Source organism: Chiloscyllium plagiosum, unplaced genomic scaffold, assembly GCF_037043375.1.
Source record: "Chiloscyllium plagiosum isolate Xiang-an unplaced genomic scaffold, Cpla_swu_hap1 HiC_scaffold_36, whole genome shotgun sequence".
Classification (NCBI taxonomy): Eukaryota; Metazoa; Chordata; class Chondrichthyes; order Orectolobiformes; family Hemiscylliidae; genus Chiloscyllium; species Chiloscyllium plagiosum.
Window position 1 is genome coordinate 28,694,568 of NW_028270174.1, and position 22,469 is coordinate 28,717,036.

Genomic DNA, 22,469 nt, shown 5'->3' on the forward strand with positions numbered 1-22,469 from the left:
CATAATCGCTAATCCCCTTGATACACAAGAACCTATCTAACCCAGTCTTAAATACACTCAATGACCTGGCCTCCACAACCTTCTGTGGCAAAGAATTTCATAGATTCACCACCCACTGGCTGAAGAAGTTTCTCTTTGTCTCCAAGTGGACTCACAGCAAGAGCATGTGGGAATTGCACTGGCCAGGGATATGTGTTGTTGGCTATGATGAAATTCACAACACCAGCTAATAAACAAGGACATTGTGAGGAGGGATATCTATTAGAATTTGTGTTCCCAAAAGAGAGCAACCCTGATGCTGCAGGCTTTAAAAGCCAGTTAGCAACTTTAAATGGCATTTGCTCCACTGAGGGAAAGCACTTGAGTCAGTTCTGTTCATACATCTGTCAACATGTTCAATTCCACTAAATATTTACTATTTATCTATTCTGAAAATACAGCAGCAGCAGCAATAGCAGTGTTTCCAGATGCCCAGAGATTTGAAGCATTCCTAGTGGCTCTCCCTGAGAATGCCAACAGCCGCAGGCAAATCCATGCCAAAGACAGCATCAGGCAATGATACCTCATTTACCCTAACACAGACCTGAAGCTATAATTTGGACAGAAAAGGATATGAAGGAAAGGCTTGCTGGCAACTAACCGAGAAGAATTCAATGAAGTGGTGTGGGCAACGAAAAGGAAATGATCAGTGGATAAACTTTCAGAGAAAGGAAGACGTGAGGAACGAATAAAAGGGATGGCATGGTGAGGTGCTGTTTTTGTTTAGGCTCTTCACAGTCTTCAGGACTCATCATTGAGTTAACAATTTTAAATCATAACTCTTCATTTATTTCAGACAGTGGCCGTGATAAGAATTCTCTTATTAGTCATCTAGACCCATCTTTGGTTCTTTTGCTTGTGCCGTTACCTTACATTTTCACCATTATCTCCTTTTTTTATTTGATCGTCTCCTGCCCTTCTCTCTATCACATGCCACACCTTTTTTTTTGTACAGTCACTGAGTCCTGAAGATATGCAGCACAGAAACAGCCTTCAGATGCCTTTTACATGTTGTAATTGTACCAGCCTCCACCACTTCCTCTGGCAACTCATTCCATGCACGCACCATCCATGCATGCACGTATGAAAAAAGTTGTCCCTTCGGTCCCGTTTAAATCTTTCCCCTTCTCACCTTAAACCTATGCCCTCTAGTTTTGGACTCCCCTCCACCCTCCAACCCATCCCAGAGAAAAGAGCTTGATTATTTACTCTATCCATGGCCTGAGATTTTACAAACCTCTATAAGATCACCCCTCAGCCTCTGACACTCCAGGGAAAATAGCTCCAACCTATTCAGACTCTTGCTAAAGCACAAACTCTCCAATCTTGGCAACATCTTTGTAAATCTTTTCTGAACCCTTTCAGGTTTCACAACATCCTTCTTTTAGCAGGGAGATCAGAATTGCACACAGTAGTTCAAAAGTGGCCTAACCAATGTTCTGTACAGTTGCAACATGACCTCCCAACTCCAATACTCAATGCACTGACCAATAAAGGCAAGCATACCAAACGCCTTCTTCACTATCCTTCTTTCCTCACATCCTCCAGTTTCTGCCTCTGTACTATTTAAAGACTATCACATCTCTAGCTTATTCAATTTCTGGTGAAGGGTCATCACCTTGAAACATGGGCAATTTCAACTTGAGAAAAGTGAATGCATTTTGAGCGAGTTAAAATCAATTCTGTTTCTTTCTTTACAATTACTGCCTGATCTGCTAAGTATTTTCAGAATTTTATGTATTGGGAAATATTAATATTGGAAACCTTTAGGACACAGCACTTTACTTGCTGCCATAGCACAATTTTCACATTTTTAATCATTTCAGCACCACTTATAAAGTACTTCAGTTTTCCATGTTAAGGCTGCTATCTAAATGTTACTAATGCTGCTGCGAAAAAGCATTCATTTACAAATGAAAATAATTTTCTGATGCTTGAAATTAAGAACCTTCTACCTATACCACATTTCAGGTTGGACCAGGTACATTTAGATGTCCATTTTTCACAAGGTTTGTGTATGTTTTTGCCATTTTTGGCCAGGACTTTGCCCATAATAGCCTCATCTTACAATGCCATAACCCAAAGATGTAGAAATGATACCCCATTCTTAAATGAACTGCATATTGTAATTTTGACATATGTACTTCTCATGGAATTGAAGACATTGGTGAGGTGAGATTGAGGTAAAAATCAAGAAAAGAGTCCCTTTTGCAGAATATATACATCTAACCATTGGATCAATTCTAGATTTCCTAAATTTCTTCCATAACTATTCTCTTTAAATGAAAAAAACAATTAATCACACTGCATCCTTTGGCTAATGTGAGAATGACTCACTTTATTTTCTTTCAGGACATGCTTGGCCATAATCAGACCAGTTCTAAATTACTGCAGTTAAGATCAAGGCCTACTGACTACGTATTACATTCTACATGACTGGATAATCTGGTTCTCTTTTCTGCAACAAGCTCAGGATTGTGAAACTTGACCTGTCAGTTTCTTGCAAATCCATACGTTAGCCTGTAGGGCTGTCAATTAATTGCTCTTCAACCCTGGCTGGAGCTCCCCCAAATACTTTCTGCTGTGAATCTAGCATTCAATTCCTCCCATTATCTTAAGTGTCAAAAGCTACTGAAAGTGTCTGAAAAACAGGGAGCAGCTACCTATTGACCTTGATTGTTTCAATCCTTGTCTCATTAGTGTACGTTATCAACACACAGAAAAATAAAACAAAGTACTGCAGATGCTTGAGATCTGAAGCAACAAAAAAAACAGAAATTGCTGGAGAAACTCAAGAAGTTAAATTTAACAACATCAAATTTGCTTTTTCTCCACGGGTGTGGCCAGACCTGCTGAGTTTCTCCAGCAATTTCTGTTTTTGTTTGCTTCATCAACTACAGTGCCTCATTCACTGTAACCGGTCCAGCTTGTGGTTGTGTTGGAGATTAATTCCCCTAAAACAAATGTTGACTGAATTTCTGCACTTCGATATCAGTTCCAGTGTGAGAAAGTAATCAAGAATCAACATTCTTAATATACTCATTGGGACAATTTGCACAAGGTAGCAGGCTATATTCTTCACACACAAGTCCACTCCAGATTTTCTCCAAAGCTCAAACACAACCTTACACATACAAACATACTTTATATATTGAGTTCCTTAAATTCCACAGAGGTTTCAGCAAACTGTTAGAGCAGGAAAATGGGATCATCACTATGACAATTCAAGACTGATATATTCAAGGAATACTTCATATTTCTTCACTACTGCATAAGCTATTCTCCAAAGGTAGTTAGCAGTTAAGTTGCAAAGAGCTTATGAAATCAGTTAAGTACAACAATTTCTAAGTTTTTTTTGAAAAGCTGATGTAATGGTTACCATGTAACCACAGTTGATTGCTGTCAAAACCTCTCTCACTCATTAGTGTCGTTTAGAGAAGGAAATCTGCCATCCTTAACTGGTCTGGCTTATATGTAACTCCAGACCTTCTGGGAAATTAGGGATAAATGCTGGCCCCGCCAGTGACACCCACATTCCATGAACAAATAAAGAAAGACTGTTCACCTACTGATTAGATTCCCTACAGTATGGAGACAGGCCCTTCGGCCCATCAAGTCCACACCGACCATCCAAAGAGTAACCCACCCAGACCCATTCCCCTACCATATATTTACCCCTGACTAACACTATGGGCAATCTAGCATGGCCAATTCGCTTGGCCAGCACATCTTTTGGATTGCAGGAGGAAATCCCACACAGACACAGGGAGAATGTGCAAACTCCACACAGACAGTCACCCAATGCAGCAATTGAACCCAGGTCCCTGGTGCTGTTAGGCAGCAGTGCTAACTACTGAGCCACCATGCCACCCAATTTTGTTACCTGCAGAAATAAATTTGACACAAAAGCTGAGAATAAGAGGGCTTTTGATGCAACTTCTGTTTACTTCATTCTTTTCTTTTAAGTGTATCATTATTGTCCTTTCTTGTTACATACACACCACAACATCACTTTATCAGTAGCGAAACCTATATTGCCACAACAAAAGGCAGTTTAGAAAATGGCTGTGTTGTTCATTTAATGCAATAGGTTTTATTATTTATCGTTTTAACTTGTGTATGTTCCAACAGCATATGTCATTTCACTGACACTGGCTCAGATAAAGTATGCCAAAGCCTTTGGCACTGCCCTGTGGCTGGAACTGCTGTGGGGCAGCCTAGATCTTCTGGTCCAAGGATGAAAGATCAGTCAGTTGATGTGATCTTCGCTAAAAAGAGTCCTATCCTTAGTGCATCTGTGTACATCATCATTTTCTACACTATTTTTAAACAATACGTTTTGCCTTTCACAGTACCCTGGGATTCTTTTCATTTACAAAATAATCATCACAAATTCAGTGATGATATTCAAAGAAATGGGAAGTAGTTTTTTTTCCCAAGAATAAACCGCTGTTTCTTTTGTATAGAACAACCTCGATTATCCAAACATCAGTTATCCGCATTTTAGATTATCCAAACAAGATCTCAAGGTCCTGTAAAAATGTTATCTATTATCCGAATAGTCTGTTATCTGAACTCTCAGTTATCCAAACAAAATATTCCCCGCCTGTCTCATTAGGATAATTGGTCTGTAATTGGTTTGTTGGCCTGTGATGTGCCTATGAATTTTTCTTGTAGTGACTTTTGTGGAAAACCCACATCAGTGACACTAACAGGAATAGTCAGCCATTTCTTCTAAGTCATACCTGTTTGGATGTCCATTGCCATTAGTGGAAATTAAAATGGGGTTGGGTATAAAATGAACTGCTGTTAGTTTCCTGATAAGTAGCTTTGACTATAGTGAGCTCATCCTGTAGCACACTGAGGGCTGAATCTCACCAGAAATAGGGTGGTGTCATTTTTGTTACATTTCATCGAGGTTTTGTCTCCTCAAAGCCTAGCACGTTTTCTCACACTATGATTCCAAACTCACCTCATTAACCAGGCACCAGACCATATGGTGCCTGTTTTGTCCAATGCTAGCTTGATTCTTCTATTCATCACTTCCTCACCAAGTCCTCACCACTTCCAGATATCCCACAATCCCTGGTGTTGGCACCATAATGAGAAGGTAAATTGTGCACCCAGCCTGCGCAGTTAGAGATATTCGCCCCAGAAGTTGTTGCCCTGCTTTGCAGACAGGGACCTGGAGGTCTGTTGGATGGAGTGGTGCAGAGAAGGGGACAATCTCTTCACACAGAATTGCCACAAACAGCCATGGCAACAGATGCTACCAACCTTCCAACCCAACTCAGTATTCATTGTCCAACAAAATGCCAAACAGTGCAGGAAGAAGGTCAATGACAACATAAGTGGTTAGCACTGCTGCCTCACAGCGCCAGAGACCTGGGTTCAATTCCCGCCTCAGGCGACTGACTGTGTGGAGTTTGCACATTCTCCCCGTGTCTGCGTGGGTTTCCTCCGGGTGCTCCGGTTTCCTCCCACAGTCCAAAGATGTGCAGGTCAGGTGAATTGGCCATGCTAAATTGCCCGTAGTGTTAGGTAAGGGGTAAATGTAGGAGTATGGGTGGGTTGCGCTTCGGCGGGTCGGTGTGGACTTGTTGGGCCGAAGGGCCTGTTTCCACACTGTAAGTAATCTAATCTAATCTAATAAGTGCCACTGTCTTCTCTCTGCTACCTCACACATACTGTGTCTCTGCTTTTCAACCCATCCTCCATCAAGTCTGATGTTCTGCCACTCTCACTATTACAGACTGCACCTTCAGTCAGTCCAAGTGATGGAAAATAGGATTAGAATAGTCGGGGGCAGTTGTGACTGGCGCTGACTCAATGAGCTGAAGGGACATTTTCTGTGCTATACATCTCTACGACTCTATGACTCACCCATTGTCATCCACCACAATCTACAATCCACTTGTCCTGCATGACATTTGCACTGCCTCCTCATTCACCTGAGACACTTCATCACTTTTTACTCTGCTATGCCACCCACTTTCATTTCAGTCAATCTTCTTCTTCTCATTCCAGGAGAGTACAGTCAATAATTGAGACAAAAGAGCCAGGATGGTTATAAGGGTGTCATTTAAAGGATCTTGGCTGTTACTGGTGAAGACAGAGATGCTAAATTTCCATCTCCCAAAAATCAAGAAAGAATCATTATTCATTTTTGTGCTACTTTCCCATTACCCTCTCCATAAATGTACAATTATCATGCCATCATTTCTCACCTTCTGTCATAGATGTTTCCTCACTTTCAGTTACAGTGGTATGTCTCTGATCTCCATGATTTGCAAGGAAGGCTCGCTCCACCTCATTGCAGAACCTGGGACTACAGTAGAAGAGAAAGAATGACAGGTAAGTGACACTGATGATACATCAATGTGAATAAATGTCCTCATTTGTAAATATATGTTCACTTTTTACCATTAGATATGTGTGTGAGATCTGTCTGGCCACAACTACAACATTGAAGATACAGAGCCTAATCAGAACTCTCATCGTTGATGCACTGTCCCCTGTCAATGCCAGTCTTGTGGTGACTGGGTGATAGCGTCCACAGTAACCCATATCTCCTAATGCACTATATAAAAACCAGAAGAGGTGTGAATGCTGTAAATCAAAAATAAAAACAGAAATTGCTGGAAAAGCTGAGCAGGTCTGGTAGCATCTATGGAGACAAATCAGGACTGTTCTGAGGAAGGGTCACTGGACCTGAAACGTTAATTTTGATTTCTCTTCACAGATGCTGCTAAACCTGCTGAGCTTTTCCTCTGATGCATTATCCTCTCCAACCCTTACATATTCAATTGTTCCATTGTCACAATTACTGTCCTCTCTGTAACCCAGCAAGCTGCCTCCAATCCTCACAATCGATTTCCCCAACTTATCATCCACAAAATTGGCTTCTGATAATCTACCTTGACTTTCCACAAACAGATCCTCAGGACTTACTGTGCTCTACTCCCCATTCGGAAGGACAGCCCTGACTGGCAAGTGAACAGGCCCTGACTGACCTAACATTAATGCTCAGGCTGGTTGCACTGGAATCTGAGGGACTGGTCATGGCCCATTCCCCAGACTGTGGTGATACAGGACCCCTAACTCTGACCATCCCGAGTGGCCGACTGTGTACAGTCTCCAGAACTGAGATGAGGTGCTGCCCTTTACTACTTTGGTGAGACCACCTGACTGATGCTAGCCCACCTTGCCTTCCCTGAGGACTATTTCAACCTACAGACATATCCATTGGGTTGAAGCTGATGCAATGTGCAGCGTAAGCTGCTGGCTCATACTAAAAGTGTGACATTACTGTAGCATAGTGCCATACAGCAACAAGTCTGCTCCTTTGACTGATCCTTCCTGAAAACCAGGACAAATTACCTGCCATTTTGTCTGTGTGAAAAGGCAACTCATAAGTGCTGTGTGCTTGTAAGTTCTCAATAAGGCAAGAGAGCACATAAAGACAACACAAGGCAGAGGAGGATCCCAATAGGTGCCTCCTGGGTGAGACCTAAGACAGCAAGTGAACAGTCCTGGCATTCACTCTGTTCTGATGCGATGAGGCAGATGCCTGACCATGCTTGTACGGTGGCCTAGCAGTATTACAATGTAAGATGATAGTGTCCTTCAAAGTGCAGCATCGAAATGAAGAACTTTATTCTCAGAGAAACTGAGATTTGCCATGTTAATGATAGAAGGCTGGTGCGTGTTTGATGCCAACCTCTAGTCATCTGGGCAGGCACCCCCTGCAAAGGTGCCCTGAAATATCAGGAACTGTTGGCCAAGATGGAGGCCCAGAGGAGAAGCAACACGCCGGAGCAGCCAGATACCCACCCTGACTTTCATGGTGGGAATTGTCACCATGTTTCTCTCCCCCACACAGGGGAATAGCATGCTGCAGAGTAATACAATGCACTTGTACCTCTCACTGCTCATTATTGACATTCTCACTGCACTATTCAAACCTTGGATGCCAAAGCAGATTTCATTTTCCCAATACCAAGAATCTCATTTTTTCATACTTCACCATTGTTTGCCAACTGATTGACCATTGCTCTCGCATCGTGCAGGGGCTGGGAGAATTCTACTCATAATTCCTATTAATTCTCCCACAGTTGCATCTGACATTAGCACTGCTGCCTCACAGCGTAGCACTGCTGCCTCACAGCGCCAGAGACCCGGGTTCAATTCCCGCCTCAGGCGACTGACTGTTTGGAGTTTGCACATTCTTCCCGTGTCTGTGTGGATTTCCTCCGGGTGCTCCAGTTTCCTCCCACAGTTCAAAAATGTGCAGGTTAAGCGAATTGGCCATGCTAAATTGCCCATAGTGTTAGATGCAGGGGTAAACATAGGGGAATGGGTCTGGGTGGGTTGCGCTTTGACGGGTCGGTGTGGACTTGTTGGGCCGAAGTGCCTGTTTCCACATTGTAAGTAATCTAATCTAATCTAATCTAAAAAATGTACTTGTTCAGATCAAACAAGTATCCAGACCTGCATGAAGCTAAAATAAAGGGAAGAAGTGACCTTTAAAGAGACCAGTAGCTAGACTGGTAGGATTTATCACTATCATTGGTAGAAACTATTGCTTTGAGGAACAGTAGATTGCACATAAGGCTAATAGTGCACCTAGAAAACTCGGTCACTTGGAGGCCCCGGTGATTTTAACAGTGGGCCTTATTTAAATAAAATTTCCCAAAATCTCATCCAATGTCTGACTAGATTGACAAGTGACATCCATACACTGGCATATTGCCAGCCACACCTCAGGAAGCTTGGTCAGTCTGGGGGAACTCTGCTATTTGTTCCATGAAAGATTTCAATGAAGGAGGTTATATTTTTCCATGCTGCAAAACTACAACTTACAATGGAGACGCATAGCGGAAATCACAGAGGAAGACTGCACCCAGAATTGGCAGTATTCCATTAATTGCCATGAGACGTTCACACTACTGTCACACAGGAGATCTTGTCCCCACTTCCACATCTGGCGAGTGCAATACAGACTTCCCTGCATCAACCATACTTTCCCCTACAAAGACATTTTAATCTCCAGTTCTTTATGGTTCAACAGCTCATTAAGCTCCTTCCATACCAAAAAAAAAATGCTTTTGCGCCAACAACTTTACTGCCAGAATTTTATTATCAATCTTTACTATGTCTGTGTGTATTTTTATGTGTACACGTGCATGCAGATATGTGTCTGAATGTGAATGCACGTGTATGGGGATGTATGTGTATGAAAATGTGTGTGTGTCTTCCCATTGCCTTTTACCAGTGTGCCTCCATTCGTGCCAATTTGTAAAATAGATGCTGAAACTTAATCTTTTGTTACTTTTAGGTGCTACCAGAATGGCAAGAGTGAAAAAGACCGCTAATTTCCAAAATTAACACTGAGTGAGCTCTCACTATAAAGCTTCTAAATCAATCATTAGATGCTCATTAGATGTACTGTAATCTGCAACCTACCATGCTGCCATGTGGTCATTGCATCTTGATCCCATTCTGTACTGAAGACCACACATCTGAGAACAGCACCATCCTCTGAGTATATTCCTGCCATGTCATTATACATAGCACTGGCATGACTACTGATCTATGGAAAAGCAAGTTTGATGCTACCAGTGAGATCATTAAAGCCAGTCTCAGGGCTTATCTGCAACCATTTGCCAAGCTTGTTGATGCTGCAAGACACCCCTGCCTTCAATCAGGTACATGGAGTGGAAATATATTGACATCCAGATCTTTGTCATAGGGATGGATGCAATAGATATCGACAGAAAGCCAGGCTTTGGTGCACACATTTTTTTCTTTATTGAAATATAAATGATGTACAATTCCACCTGTAAACCTTTCTCCCACTTAATCTGGAGAAGGTCCTGAATCACTCATTATAACTTACCAGCTTCTATACTCCAATTCTGTGATGTTGAACTTATCTTCCTTCTTTAATTTTTATGCTGAAGCTACTTATATTGTGGTCAATGTTTTCCAAATGCTTGCCAATGCTTGTTCAGTTACTCCACTTCAGTACCTAAGGCAAAGTCAAATGGTGCCCCCTTCTTTATTTCGCCAGCAACATGCTGACCAAGAGAAATTTTAAATAATCCATTAAGTACATTCTTCACTCATTTCACATTTTTCTTATCATGCCATATTTTCAAATAATTTGTACAATTACAGCTAATATTAACTTGTGTCTCTCTAATTACCCTCCAAATTTCTTCCTCAGTTTCATTTTACTGTTCAACAGTCTAGAATATACTCCCAGTGATGTGATTAATCTTTTGCTGTTCCTAAACTCAATCGAAAAGGATTCTGTTTCAATAATTTCTCTATTAAAATTCTGATGCTGTAGCCTTATAATGGTATTTCTAATTAATGCTGCTACACCTTATCTTTTTCTTACTTCACAATCCCTCCTGAACATTTTATGCACTGGAATATTTAATTGCCAATGCTAACTGATGTTTAACATGCTGCTGTTATGTCATGATTTTTTAAATATAATCAATGATTCTAGTTTCCCAATTTTGTTTCTAATATTCTTGTTATTGATATATATGGCAATTTATACTTTAATTACCTTGCTATATCCATTTTTTGTCGTACCTTATTTTGTTTAACCTTTGTCAATCTTTCTACTTGACTAGCACATGTACATTCAGAGCTAATTTTCCCTCCAAGGTGTTTAATCTATAGTTCGCCCTGTTCTTCCTCTCTGCCTGATTAATTGAAACCCATTTTGAGTTAATGGAGAATGATCACAAATTGTTCAAGTGTGGGTTCCACGTCTGGGAATCTTAAGCCTACACAACCAAAGCTGCAATCTGTGGCCCAGAGTCTGAAACTTTCAACAACATAGGAAAGTTTTCAGCATAGTGCCAGGATTTAAAATTGGCATTTAGCACTGGCTGCCATTTATATAAATGGAACAATTTTCACTACCTTTGATTTCAAATGCAGACTTACAATAGGCAACTGACCTGCAACACCAAATGGGATGATATATTAGAACTCTATTCCATACCCCCTCACCTCTTATTTCTAACAATGATTTAGGGAAGGGAGGTGATTTTCATGCTCCTGCTGCTTGATACAAGTCCACGTGATTAACAGAACTGTTATTCCTACTCTGTGCTAAATAACACTCACAACACATTTTATACCACTTTATTTATTTTTAGATTGATGTGTTCCTTTCTAAGCAGGACAATAATAAAAGCTTCTAGCGTTCAACTTGTTGAAGTAAGGTCATTTCCTTTTAGCAACATGAACAGAAGTAAATACTCTTCCATGTTTGATTAAAAACACCAGCTGCTTTTGCAGCAGCAAGTTCACAAATTTGTAATTTACCAGCTGTTAAGTTTCTTTCTTTCCTGGGTACATTTAATTTCAACCAGACATTAGGAGTGATAATTTCCCATGGTTATTAATATTAGTGAATATGGAACTTAAGTATAAACAAAAAGCACCACTGGACCCTTTTCCAAAAATAACAAGACAAAGAGGGTCATTTTAACTTTGCACAAATCTGCCCTTGCACAGGTTTCTAAGCCCTTGCTTTGCATCAGCCTTTGTACCAATGGTTCTGTTTTGCTTTGTCTTTTCTACCCCCCCCCACCCCCTGCACTGCCACAGGTACCAATGGACTTCCAAATGGTCTTTCCAATTTGTTTCCCAAAAGAAATAGCTCGACATGAAATGATTGAAAGTAAACAATCTACAGAGAAATGACAATGAGTGAGGCCCCATGTGCATCTGCTGCTTCGCACACGCACATACACACCTGTTTCTGCAAATAAAGGTATTCATACCAAATATAAAGACGGATAGGGCACTGGGGCTTTAATTAAGTACAGAATCTCATATTCAGCTATAATCATCATGCTATTTTGGAAACATGAAGAAAGCCCTGTGTTGCAAAACAGCTTCAGTTCGATGGAATCCAAATGACTGTCAAACCACAGACAAGAGTAAAATGCATCATTCCTTCTGCGTACTGGTAAAATCAATTATGATTCTTCTGACAGTTTTAACATAAACCAGTACTAATTAGAGTAAGTAGCAAAACTGGAAATCGTGAATATCTAGTAGGTGTGCTCTAAAGCTTCTTCCCAATAATAAAAAGGCCTTTCATTCGAGCCATACTGTTTTATTCTGAATTGAAGGTTGAAATTTTAAAATCTCGATGAGGTCAGTGCATCCATTCAAAAGTTAACATCTCACCAAGTGCCAAACTTTGCTGCTTAGAGGATTGACCATGGATTCCAATTGACAGGTTAGCAACATCGGCTAATGATTTTTGGGCCTCAAAACCAGGGGAGGCCTGTATTTGTAATTGATTTTTCTTTTAACAGCAAGATTATATTCAGATTGGAGTTGATGTGCAGCATGGAGCTTTCTCACATTTCACACTTCACCCCGAAGTGTCTGCAAGTTCCTGCGAGGTTTGTTTTTATTTTCTTGATCACTGATGTGGGCTCTTCCATGGAGGTTTTCCAAAAGAGGAGTGATTGATGACGGCTTCCCAGGCTATTTTCCCTGGGTGGCCTTGGATCAATCTGCTTATCTGTTACCCAGCCAGGCCTGACAGTGATGAACACTGCAAAGGCAGCTGCTGACATACCTATTCATAAAATAAATCAGTACTTGCTACATTTGGAGCCCTGCTCAAAGATCCTCACTGATCCTTAACTTCCTTACTTCACTCTCTTAGGGACAGAAGACACTAACTATTTTGAAAATGATATCAATATTTATATGTTAAACGTTTCAAATGGACAGAAGTTTCAGTCTGGTGGCGTGATGCCATGTTGTATATTTAACATTCCCTTATTGGTTTATATTCCTGCATGAAGGCAGAGATATTGCTTGGAAATAGCATGTTCTATTCCAGAACATTCCAGAAACCACTGACAGCTGGAGTGATGGCACAAAGTGTTAAGTTCTGCATCTGGAGTTTGACAAAGATGAGTGATTATGCCTGTCTCTTTTTTGGCTACGTAGAACAGTCCATCTTCCATAATTACACCGGCACCACTCCCCACCTCTTCCTCCGCTACATTGATGACTGCATCGGCGCCACCTCGTGCTCCCGCGAGGAGGTTGAGCAATTCATCAACTTCACCAACACATTCCACCCTGACCTTAAATTTACCTGGACCATCTCTGACACCTCTCTCCCCTTCCTGGACCTCTCCGTTTCCATTAATGAGGACCGACTTGACACTGACATTTTTTACAAACCCACCGACTCCCACAGCTACCTGGATTACACCTCTTCCCACCCTACCTCTTGCAAAAATGCCATTCCGTATTCCCAATTCCTCTGCCTCTGCCGTATCTGCTCCCAGGAGGACCAGTTCCACCACAGAATACACCAGTTGGCCTCCTTCTTTAGAGACCGCAATTTCCCTTCCCACGTGGTTAAAGATGCCCTCCAATGCATCTCATCCACATCCCGCACCTGCGCCCTCAGACCCTACCCCTCCAACCGCAACAAGGACAGAACGCCCCTAGTGCTCACCTTCCACCCTACCAACCTTCGCATAAACCAAATCATCCGCCAACATTTCCGCCACCTCCAAACAGACCCCACCACCAGGGATATATTTCCCTCCCCACCCCTTCCCACCTTCCGCAAAGACCGTTCTCTCCGTGACTACCTGGTCAGGTCCACGCCCCTCTACAATCCACCCTCCCATCCTGGCACCTTCCCCTGCCACCGCAGGAACTGCAAAACCTGCGCCAACACCTCCTCCCTCACCTCCATCCAAGGCCCTAAAGGAGCCTTCCACATCCATCAACGTTTTACCTGCACATTCACCAATATCATTTATTGTATCCGTTGCTCCCGATGCGGTCTCCTCTACATTGGGGAGACTGGACGCCTCCTAGCAGAGTGCTTTAGGGAACATCTCCGGGACACCCGCACCAATCAACCACACCACCCTGTGTCCCAACATTTCAACTCCCCCTCCCACTCTGCCGAGGACATGGAGGTCCTGGGCCTCCTTCACCGCCGCTCCCTCACCACCAGATGCCTGGAGGAAGAACGCCTCATCTTCCGCCTCGGAACACTTCAACCCCAGGGCATCAATGTGGACTTCAACAGTTTCCTCATTTCCCCTTCCCCCACCTTACCCTAGTTCCAAACTTCCAGCTCAGCACTGTCCCCATGTCTTGTCCTCCCTGCCTATCTTCTTTTCCACCTATCCACTCCACCCTCCTCCCTGACCTATCACCTTCATCCCCTCCCCCACTCACCTATTATACTCTATGCTACTTTCTCCCCACTCCCACCCTCCTCTAGCTTATCTCTCCACGCTTCAGGCTCTCTGCCTTTATTCCAGATGAAGGGCTTTTGCCTGAAACGTCGATTTTACTGCTCCTCGGATGCTGCCTGAACTGCTGTGCTCTTCCAGCACCACTAATCCTAATTCCTCCAATAGCTGATGCATGCAGTCTGTTTTGCAATCCGTCATAAACAATGTAGCTAGTTTCTCTGTGGCAGCCGATGTGTTTGGATTGAAATATATTCATGTACAAATGTTCTCCCTGGATTGTTATAGTCATGCGACCTTTACCATAAGATGCATCTTAGGTTCACTTGAATAAATCATCATTATCGGTGGTGCATCTGTCTTCCATTCTCAGGGTGAGTCAACAGGTGTCTGTCCAGACCAATGTGGCTATTGCAGGCTCTGATATACTCAGGGCAGAAGATGGTCTCAGGAAGGGGTGGTGTGGCAGCACGCTACACTCGCTGTTTTCGCCCGACTTCTATTTTTTTATCCCGATGCCAAGTCTCAAGGAGCTCAATCCCTTCCTGGATGCTCCTCTTCCACTTTGGCCACTCTTGGGCCAGTGATTCCCAGGTGTCGGTGGGAACGTTGCACTTCATCGGCGAAGCCTCAGGCAATATCACGGAAGTGCTTCCTCCGTCCACCTGGAGCTCGCTTTCCATTTCGGAGCTGGGGGTAGATAGCCTGCTTCGGGAGTATCGTGTCAGTCATGCAGGCGACGTTCCCGGCCCATCATAACTGATCAAGGGTAGTCACTGTCTTGATACTGGGGAAGTTGGCTGGTCAAGGATGCTGGTGTTTTTTTGATTCGATGAAAAATATTTGATAAACTGAAGCTGCTCATTTATCTTTCTTCCTAGCAGATTCACAGGATCTTGAGTAGAGTTTGAAACACTGCTTGTTGCACATTCAGGATAATGGGGCTGGGGTGGGAACTTACCCTGGTGCCAAAACATTTGTCCATACAACCCTGGAGCTGGAGAAGTAAAGAAGCAGCATCATTGCTGTTGACCTCCATTTCTTTTCCACTCAGTAATGAGGGGTCTTGTCTCCATTCGCTCAGATGAAGTACAGCTCCTTTAGGGAGAACTAACTAACTTACCAGTGCCCAGAATCCTTAGCAAACAATGTCACACTCACCCCTCAGTGAGAAATTTTGAACTTGAAAGGCAGCTACAAACTACAACATGTCTCCGTGAGGTGCAAGCAACAGCAGCACTGCGAGAACTTCTACTCAACTGGATTGTTTCATTTCAAAAGTTAATAATATTTGGGGTGACACGGTGGCTCAGTGGTTAGCACTGCTGCCCCGCAACACCAGAGGTCGATTCCAGCCTCGGGCAACCTCCCGTGTGGGATTTGCTGATTCTCCCTGCGTCTGTGTGGGTTTCCTCCCACAGTGCAAAGACATGCAGGTTAGATGGACTGGCCATGCTGAATTGTGTCCAGGGATGTGCAGACTGGATGGATTAGCCATGGGAAATGCAGCATTACAGGGATATGGTAGTCTGAGTGGGATGATGTTCAGAGGGTCAGTACGTGGCCTGCTTCCACACTGTAGAGATTTTATGAAAATATCTGATAAACAGAAGCTATTCATTTATCAAGAATTAATCATTGTAAATCCTCCATAATTAAATAACTACATGTAATTTTGGGAACTGCTCAATCTGTTTTTACAGCACTTGTTTTCATGCTCCACAATGCAGCAAATGTTAACCAGTCATTCAGATGAAATGTCAAAATCTCGCCTGGCAGCTTCCATAAAATTCTAGCCTTGTGTGAACCAAAGAAGCAAAAGACATTTTATCACATCAATCTTCTTTCGCAAAAAGTCAAAAGGCAATAAAGCTGATCTGATGTGACAAAATTAACCAGGCTGTCTGCCTGGAGGTGAGCATGGGCAATGGGGGCGATGGGGTGGTTGGGAAGGGAGGTGGTGGGGAGAATGGGAAATGCAAGAAGAACTAAACTGAGCAATACAATTGTACTCTTCTTGCTCCCAAGCTCTAACTAATTTATGTATTTTAAAAGGAATAAAGTTTGAAGTGTTCTTCCTATTATGTTTACAGTCTGAGTAGGTCTATAGGTCCCAGAAATGCTGGAAACACTCGGCACATCAAATAGTTTCTGAGCAGAGAAACAAAACTCAATTTTCAGGTCCATGATATTTCATCAGAATTGGACAATATTACAGATAAACAGCTCTCAGCAAGTACCAAACTGGCAAAATAAAGTCGCAAGACAGGAAGGGAAAGGTTTGAGATGGGAAATGTTTGGAGGGATATGCGCCAAGTGCAGGCAGATGGGACTAGTTTAGTTTGGCATTATGGTCAGTTTGGACTAGTTGGACCGAAGGGTCTGTTTCCGTGCTGTATGACTCTATGATTCTATGCTTCATCCCAATGCCAAGTTTAAACTGAATGATATGCTTTGTGAAAGGTTATATGTCCTTATAGACAAATCATGGAATTCAAGCAGTGGTTGTATCCTTGCCTCACTTCTAACAAGTCCTTGTCCATTTCTGATAGAGGCTGGAAACAATAGGAAAAATCTTTCTGGACCCTGAACAATGTGGGCTATGGACTGAAATTTGGTAGAATCTCATGGGATGTCAAGTGAGGCCTTTATCAGCATTAAGAGTGACAAATTACATTTTCCAATCAAGTCCTGGACATCAAGACAAGATTTTTGCTAGTAAGCAGTGAGAAGCCTATTAACGGGAATCATTGCTTATTATCAGCCTCATTACTTAATCTTGCCTCATTAATATGGATTCTTCTATTCTACCGCCTGTCAAATAGAAACTAGACATTGAAAATTCCCAACATGCAAGTTAGAGCCTGGTGACTGCAGCTCACTATTTGCTCCTCCTGACATCCTACTTGGTCACCCATCACCATCGTATTAAAACCCATTCCATGGGAAGCAGTCTCACTCACCCCACATCAACACAAACTGGCATGTGCCAATCCCTCTGCAGCATCATGACACAGTTCACTTACAGTGCTGCTTTCCACTTCAATGTTGCACTTTATAGCACACCAGCATCACTGTGTGGGCAGAGTCTGAGTCTGTTACTGGCTAAACATGGGCTCCTCTTCAAAATGAACAACAAGCCTTTCATAGGACAATTACATCAATGCTACACTTGCAGATTGCAGGCTTAAGTCATTTGCAATGATTTCATTGTGCATGTAAATGTAAACTTAGTTAGAGTCAAAAAAACTGCAGATGCTGGAATCCAAAGTAGACAAGCAGGAGGTTGGAAGAACACAACAAGCCAGGCAGCTTCGGGAGGTGGAGTGATTGACGTTTCAGATATATCCCTCAAAACATTGACTTCTCCACCTCCTGATGTTGCCTGGCTTGTTGTGTTCTTCCAGCCTCCTGCTTGTCTACCAATGTAAACGTACACAGCATATAAAAGTGAGAGGTGCAAATGCTGCTCACAAACAATGTCAATGGTCCTTGCAGATTGCAATTAGACATCTTTGCAAGGCAGAAGTAATCCCAAGCAACTTTTGGGCCACAAAGCATACAGTGAATTCAAGACCTCAGATACTGCACAGGGGCACTGAACAGATTCCGCTCAACTTGGTCTATAAGCATAATGTAAGGTGCTCTTTTAAGCAATAGTTCCTTCCATGGATGATATCAGGGAAGAGACAGGTTCAGTACTAAGACAGTGCTTACACTCTCTTACTACCTCTGCCACATCATTGGAGCTGCTTTCATTGGAATAAGGTCAAGATCAGTCTTTCCAGTTCTCTCCTTGTCAGAATTCCCACTGTATAAAGCATCGTTTAAAAGGGGTGAGTGCTCAGAGCCCAAATTACCATGGAAATGTTCTGTTTTTTCTACTCTCCACACATTACAAGCATGATTAATGGATGCAGCCACAGCAGGAGTCACTGGGGGTCAGTTAGTTCTGTTGGCTGGATAGCTGGTTTGTGAGGTAAAGCAATACCAGCAGCACGGGTTCAATTCCTGTATCAGTTGAGGTCACTGTGAAAAGTCCCTCCTTCTCAATCTCTCCCCTTGTCTAAGTTCCTTTTCTAATGCAAGAACAGCCCTATGGTCCTCTGTGTCTATGGTGACTTTATCTGCTGCTGCATTGTAATGGTAGTACAGGAAACTGTAGGAGGAAAACAAATACAGCGGCTGCCTCCAGTGAATGCTAAATAGTCTCCAAATAAAGAGGTTGCAGCAGAAGCACACCTCAGGATGTGAAGGACATTCAAGAGAGCCAGAATCTTTTACCCTGGATGCTATTTCCTCCAAATGAGTTGGGGACAATATTGGTGCAGGATGAGGATGTCACTGGACCCATTACTATACCTACTGCTGGAATGGAACATGTGATCTGAAGGAGTGGTGGCATCCTATCCTGGTAACCATCAGGGTGACAGTCACATTGAAACATTATGCAATAGGCTCCTTCTAAGAAGCCTCTGGAGGTCTGTGTGGGATCTCTCAATCATCCACCCACAAATGTATCAAAGCTTCTACTAATGTCTATTGTACCAGATCACACTGCTTCATCTCATTTCCTTGGGGCCATCTGTTAAAATGCCTTGGCAAAAATAGAACGCCACTAAATGGTCCAGACCATTAAGCATCCATTTTAAATGACAGGTAAGAGGCAGGCACTACAGCATCCGATTTCATACCCACAGCCTCCCAATACACATCTGGAGGAGCGTATAATTGCAACCAATACTACCAGGAGCACATATCAAATATGCACATCTATTTTATTCTGCCAAGTGGAATACTTCCACTTTAGACCTCCCAGAAATGTGTAACACAGCAACTTACATGTGCCAAACAGCCATTCCTTATTATGGTACTTGCAGTTTAGAAAAAGAAGAAAAATAGACACGCTCTGAGATTTTTTTATACTGAGTCAATATTGAGTTGAAATGGGAATGGTATTTTTGTGTCATGAATCAGTGTTAACATTCCCACACTTCTGAGTCACAGACCATGAGGGTACAGAAGCAACGCCTTCCTTATTAACCTGAATTGTCATATGTAACAAACTTTGAGATCTTGAGCTCAGGTACAATATTTGCCACTGCCAAATGACACCAATTATTTGTCTTGTAACATCATAAGAACCTTTAAACACCCAAAGATTAAGCATTTTAGGAAAATGCTCTCCTACTTTTAATGTGGGAAAAAAGTTGAACAACAACAACAGGATGCTTTTCAATTAGTCAGAATATCTGTGATTACAGCCACTACCATACAATATCCATCCTATTACCAACATGAATCTGACATTTCTTCTGCAACAACTTTATTTCACACTCCAGAGTTTTCTCCTTATTCCCCCCATATTCAAAAAGAAGAAGAGACTGAAATAAATACAGTCAGCTTGGAGACATTTTCTAATCAATCTGATCAGACATCTACCCAGTTGCTATCGCATTTTATTTTGAGGTTAGCTTGAAGGTGATTTTGCAAAGAAATTGCCCGAGCACATTATACCGATGTCTGAACAAATTGATTACAAAAATGCAGTATTGATCTACTCTCAGACATAGTGCCTGATTTAGGCTAGAGAAAACAACTGGTCTTAATTGTGCCAGGCTGAAGTATCTTTCAACTAGTACAGTTTCTTCTATTCACATCAGCTCAAGTCCCCACATCGGCACTTCCTTTCAAAACATATTGGCTGCTTGATTTACCAGAGCCAGCATAACAAAAATCAAGGACAGTATAACTTGGGATTTTCTTTCAGATTCCAAAAACCTTCAATAACTCCTTACTGCAAATAGAACGAGAGCCAAGAGATTTCAAAGAGACATTAATCACTCCTACAGATATGCTGATATTTTTAAAAAGAAGAATCTACATACTATACAATTACAATGCATGGAATGTTAATGTTCCTAATGAAATAGTTTTGATCTGTAAATCCATCGCAGAAAATCTGCTCCCATCAATGAACTGTAATCTCTTTTTCCCATCCATTAACGTACGAGCTGAAAGGAGAGGGGGAAAGATTTAAAAGGGACCTAAGGGGCAACTTTTTCATGCAGCAGATGGTGCATGTATGGAATGAGATGCCAGAGAAAGTGATGGAAGCTGGTATAATTACAACAGTTAAAAGGCATCTGGATGGGTATATGAACAGGAAAGGTTTAGAGGGATACTGACCAAATGCTGGCAAATCAGACTAGATTAATTTAGAATATCTGGTCAGCATGGACGAGTTGGACCAGAGGGTCTGTTTCCATGTTAGCTAGCTGCACTTCTGAAGATGAAGTGAACATATCACAATATTTATAAAACATAAATGATAACACAGCAGCCCTGCATTTTGGTCAATTCTGTGGCATGAGCATGTTTAAGGAAATATTGGGGGTGGCACGGTGGCTCAGTGGTTAGCACAGTGGCCTCACAGCGCCAAGGACCCAGGTTCAATTCCCACCTCAAGCAACTGTCTGTATGGAGTTTGTACATTCTCCCCATGTCTGCGTGGGTTTCCTTCGGGTGCTCTGGTTTCCTCCCACAGTCCAAAGGTGTGCAGGTCAGGTGAATTGGACATGCTAAATTGCCTGGAGTGTTAGGTGCATTAGTCAGGAGTGAATGGGTCTGGGTGGATTGCTCTTCAGAGGGTCAGTGTGGATTTGTTGGGCCGAAGGGCCCGTTTCCACACTGTAAGTAATCTAATCTAAAAAACCTTGGTAGTACCAAATATTATGATTATTTGTTTTGAACTATGGAATGGGGATTTCGGTCAATCAGTTTTTAATTATTTGTGGCTAACGTGATCTCACATCTTAGAAAGAAAACATATTTGGAAATGATGGTTTTACACAGGATCTTAATGAACTATCACCTTTATTACCGATAAAGTGTTAAGGTACTGAAGTGAGGAATTATTTCGAATTAAGTGGTACACCTGATGTGTCAGGACCGATATTATAGAAGGCACTGAATGCCTGCTTTTATGACAGGATAATAGCTTCCTCATCTCAAAGGAACAAGAAATGTTAGTCAGCAGCTGTTCAATTAGTGTGTGGAATTAAACAATTGGAATACAAGGATTGCAGAATCTACTAATTGTCTTCCCAGTTCTGAGATAAAAATTCTAAAATATGAATTGAAATGGCACAGGGCCACGTTGTGCCGTACCACACAGTGGCAGGATGCCTGTGATTACTCACTGGGGACAAGTTCCACATCTCGGTGCAATTATAAGAAAGGCCGGAACAAAGGCTCAGTAATAGGGAGGGAGGGAATTAAAATGAAAGGTTGTATCACTCTACACACCCCTTGCATTTCCCCTGACTGTTAGTACCAGCACCATATTACAAGAGGCTCTGGAATGAGTTGTATGTAGATTCTTACAGCAAAGAAACACCATCTGTCCTAGGAGACCAAAGCAAAAAGGATTCTATTTTAAACTATGAGATGGGATGTGCATGCCACTGGCAAACATTTTTCACCACCCATTCAGACATGTTACCACACACCTCTAGAGACTTGAACCGAAGCCTCTGGCCCAGAGGTACGGACACTATCACTACACTTTGAGAGCCCTCTGGGTATAAATGCCAAGGCCATCCCAATTGGCCTTGAACTGAGTGGCATATTAGGTCATTTAAAAGAGCAGCTAAGAGTTTCTTTGAGTCATTTATAGGCCAAAGCAGTCAAGGATGGCAGTTTCCTTTTCCTACAAAGCACTGGTAAACCAGATAATTATACTTTAAGATCAATGATTGTTTTAGGATTATAATTAGCCAGACTAGTTTCAATTGTAGCTAATTTAAATTCTACCTGCTGCTGTGATGAGATTTGAACCCATGACCACACAGTATTGGCCTGGGTCCTAGATGACTAGCTCAGTAGAAATGGAATCTTCTCGACAACCTATTTAAATCAGGAAGGGAACATTACAGATGAAAGTGAGTTGCTTGGTTATAGGGCTCTTGTGGGACAGTGGTACGGTTCCTGCCCCTGAGCTGGAAGTCTCAGATTACAGTCACATGTAAGAACATCTCTGAGCAGGTTAAGTAAAACTACCTACAAGCTGACAAGCCTTTATTTTCTGGAGTCACCTCGTTCCCCTCTTTTTTTGATTAGGAGAAGAAGAAGAAAGAAAAAATTCCA

At 42.2% G+C, this 22,469-nt stretch overlaps 2 long non-coding RNA genes across 2 annotated transcripts in view; one reads left to right on the plus strand and one right to left on the minus strand.

The window, feature by feature from the left end:
• Nucleotides 1–22,469, minus strand: part of LOC148139918 (uncharacterized) — a 182,856-nt gene that overhangs the window by 135,451 nt on the left and 24,936 nt on the right. Inside the window, exon 3 of the long non-coding RNA XR_015753236.1 lies at nt 6,267–6,367. This is a non-coding gene — a long non-coding RNA (uncharacterized LOC148139918). The remainder of the gene's footprint in view (nt 1–6,266; nt 6,368–22,469) is intronic.
• Nucleotides 586–9,726, plus strand: LOC148139919 (uncharacterized). Its single transcript, XR_015753237.1, has 3 exons — nt 586–744; nt 6,297–6,393; nt 9,377–9,726. It is a non-coding gene; the product is annotated as an uncharacterized LOC148139919 (long non-coding RNA).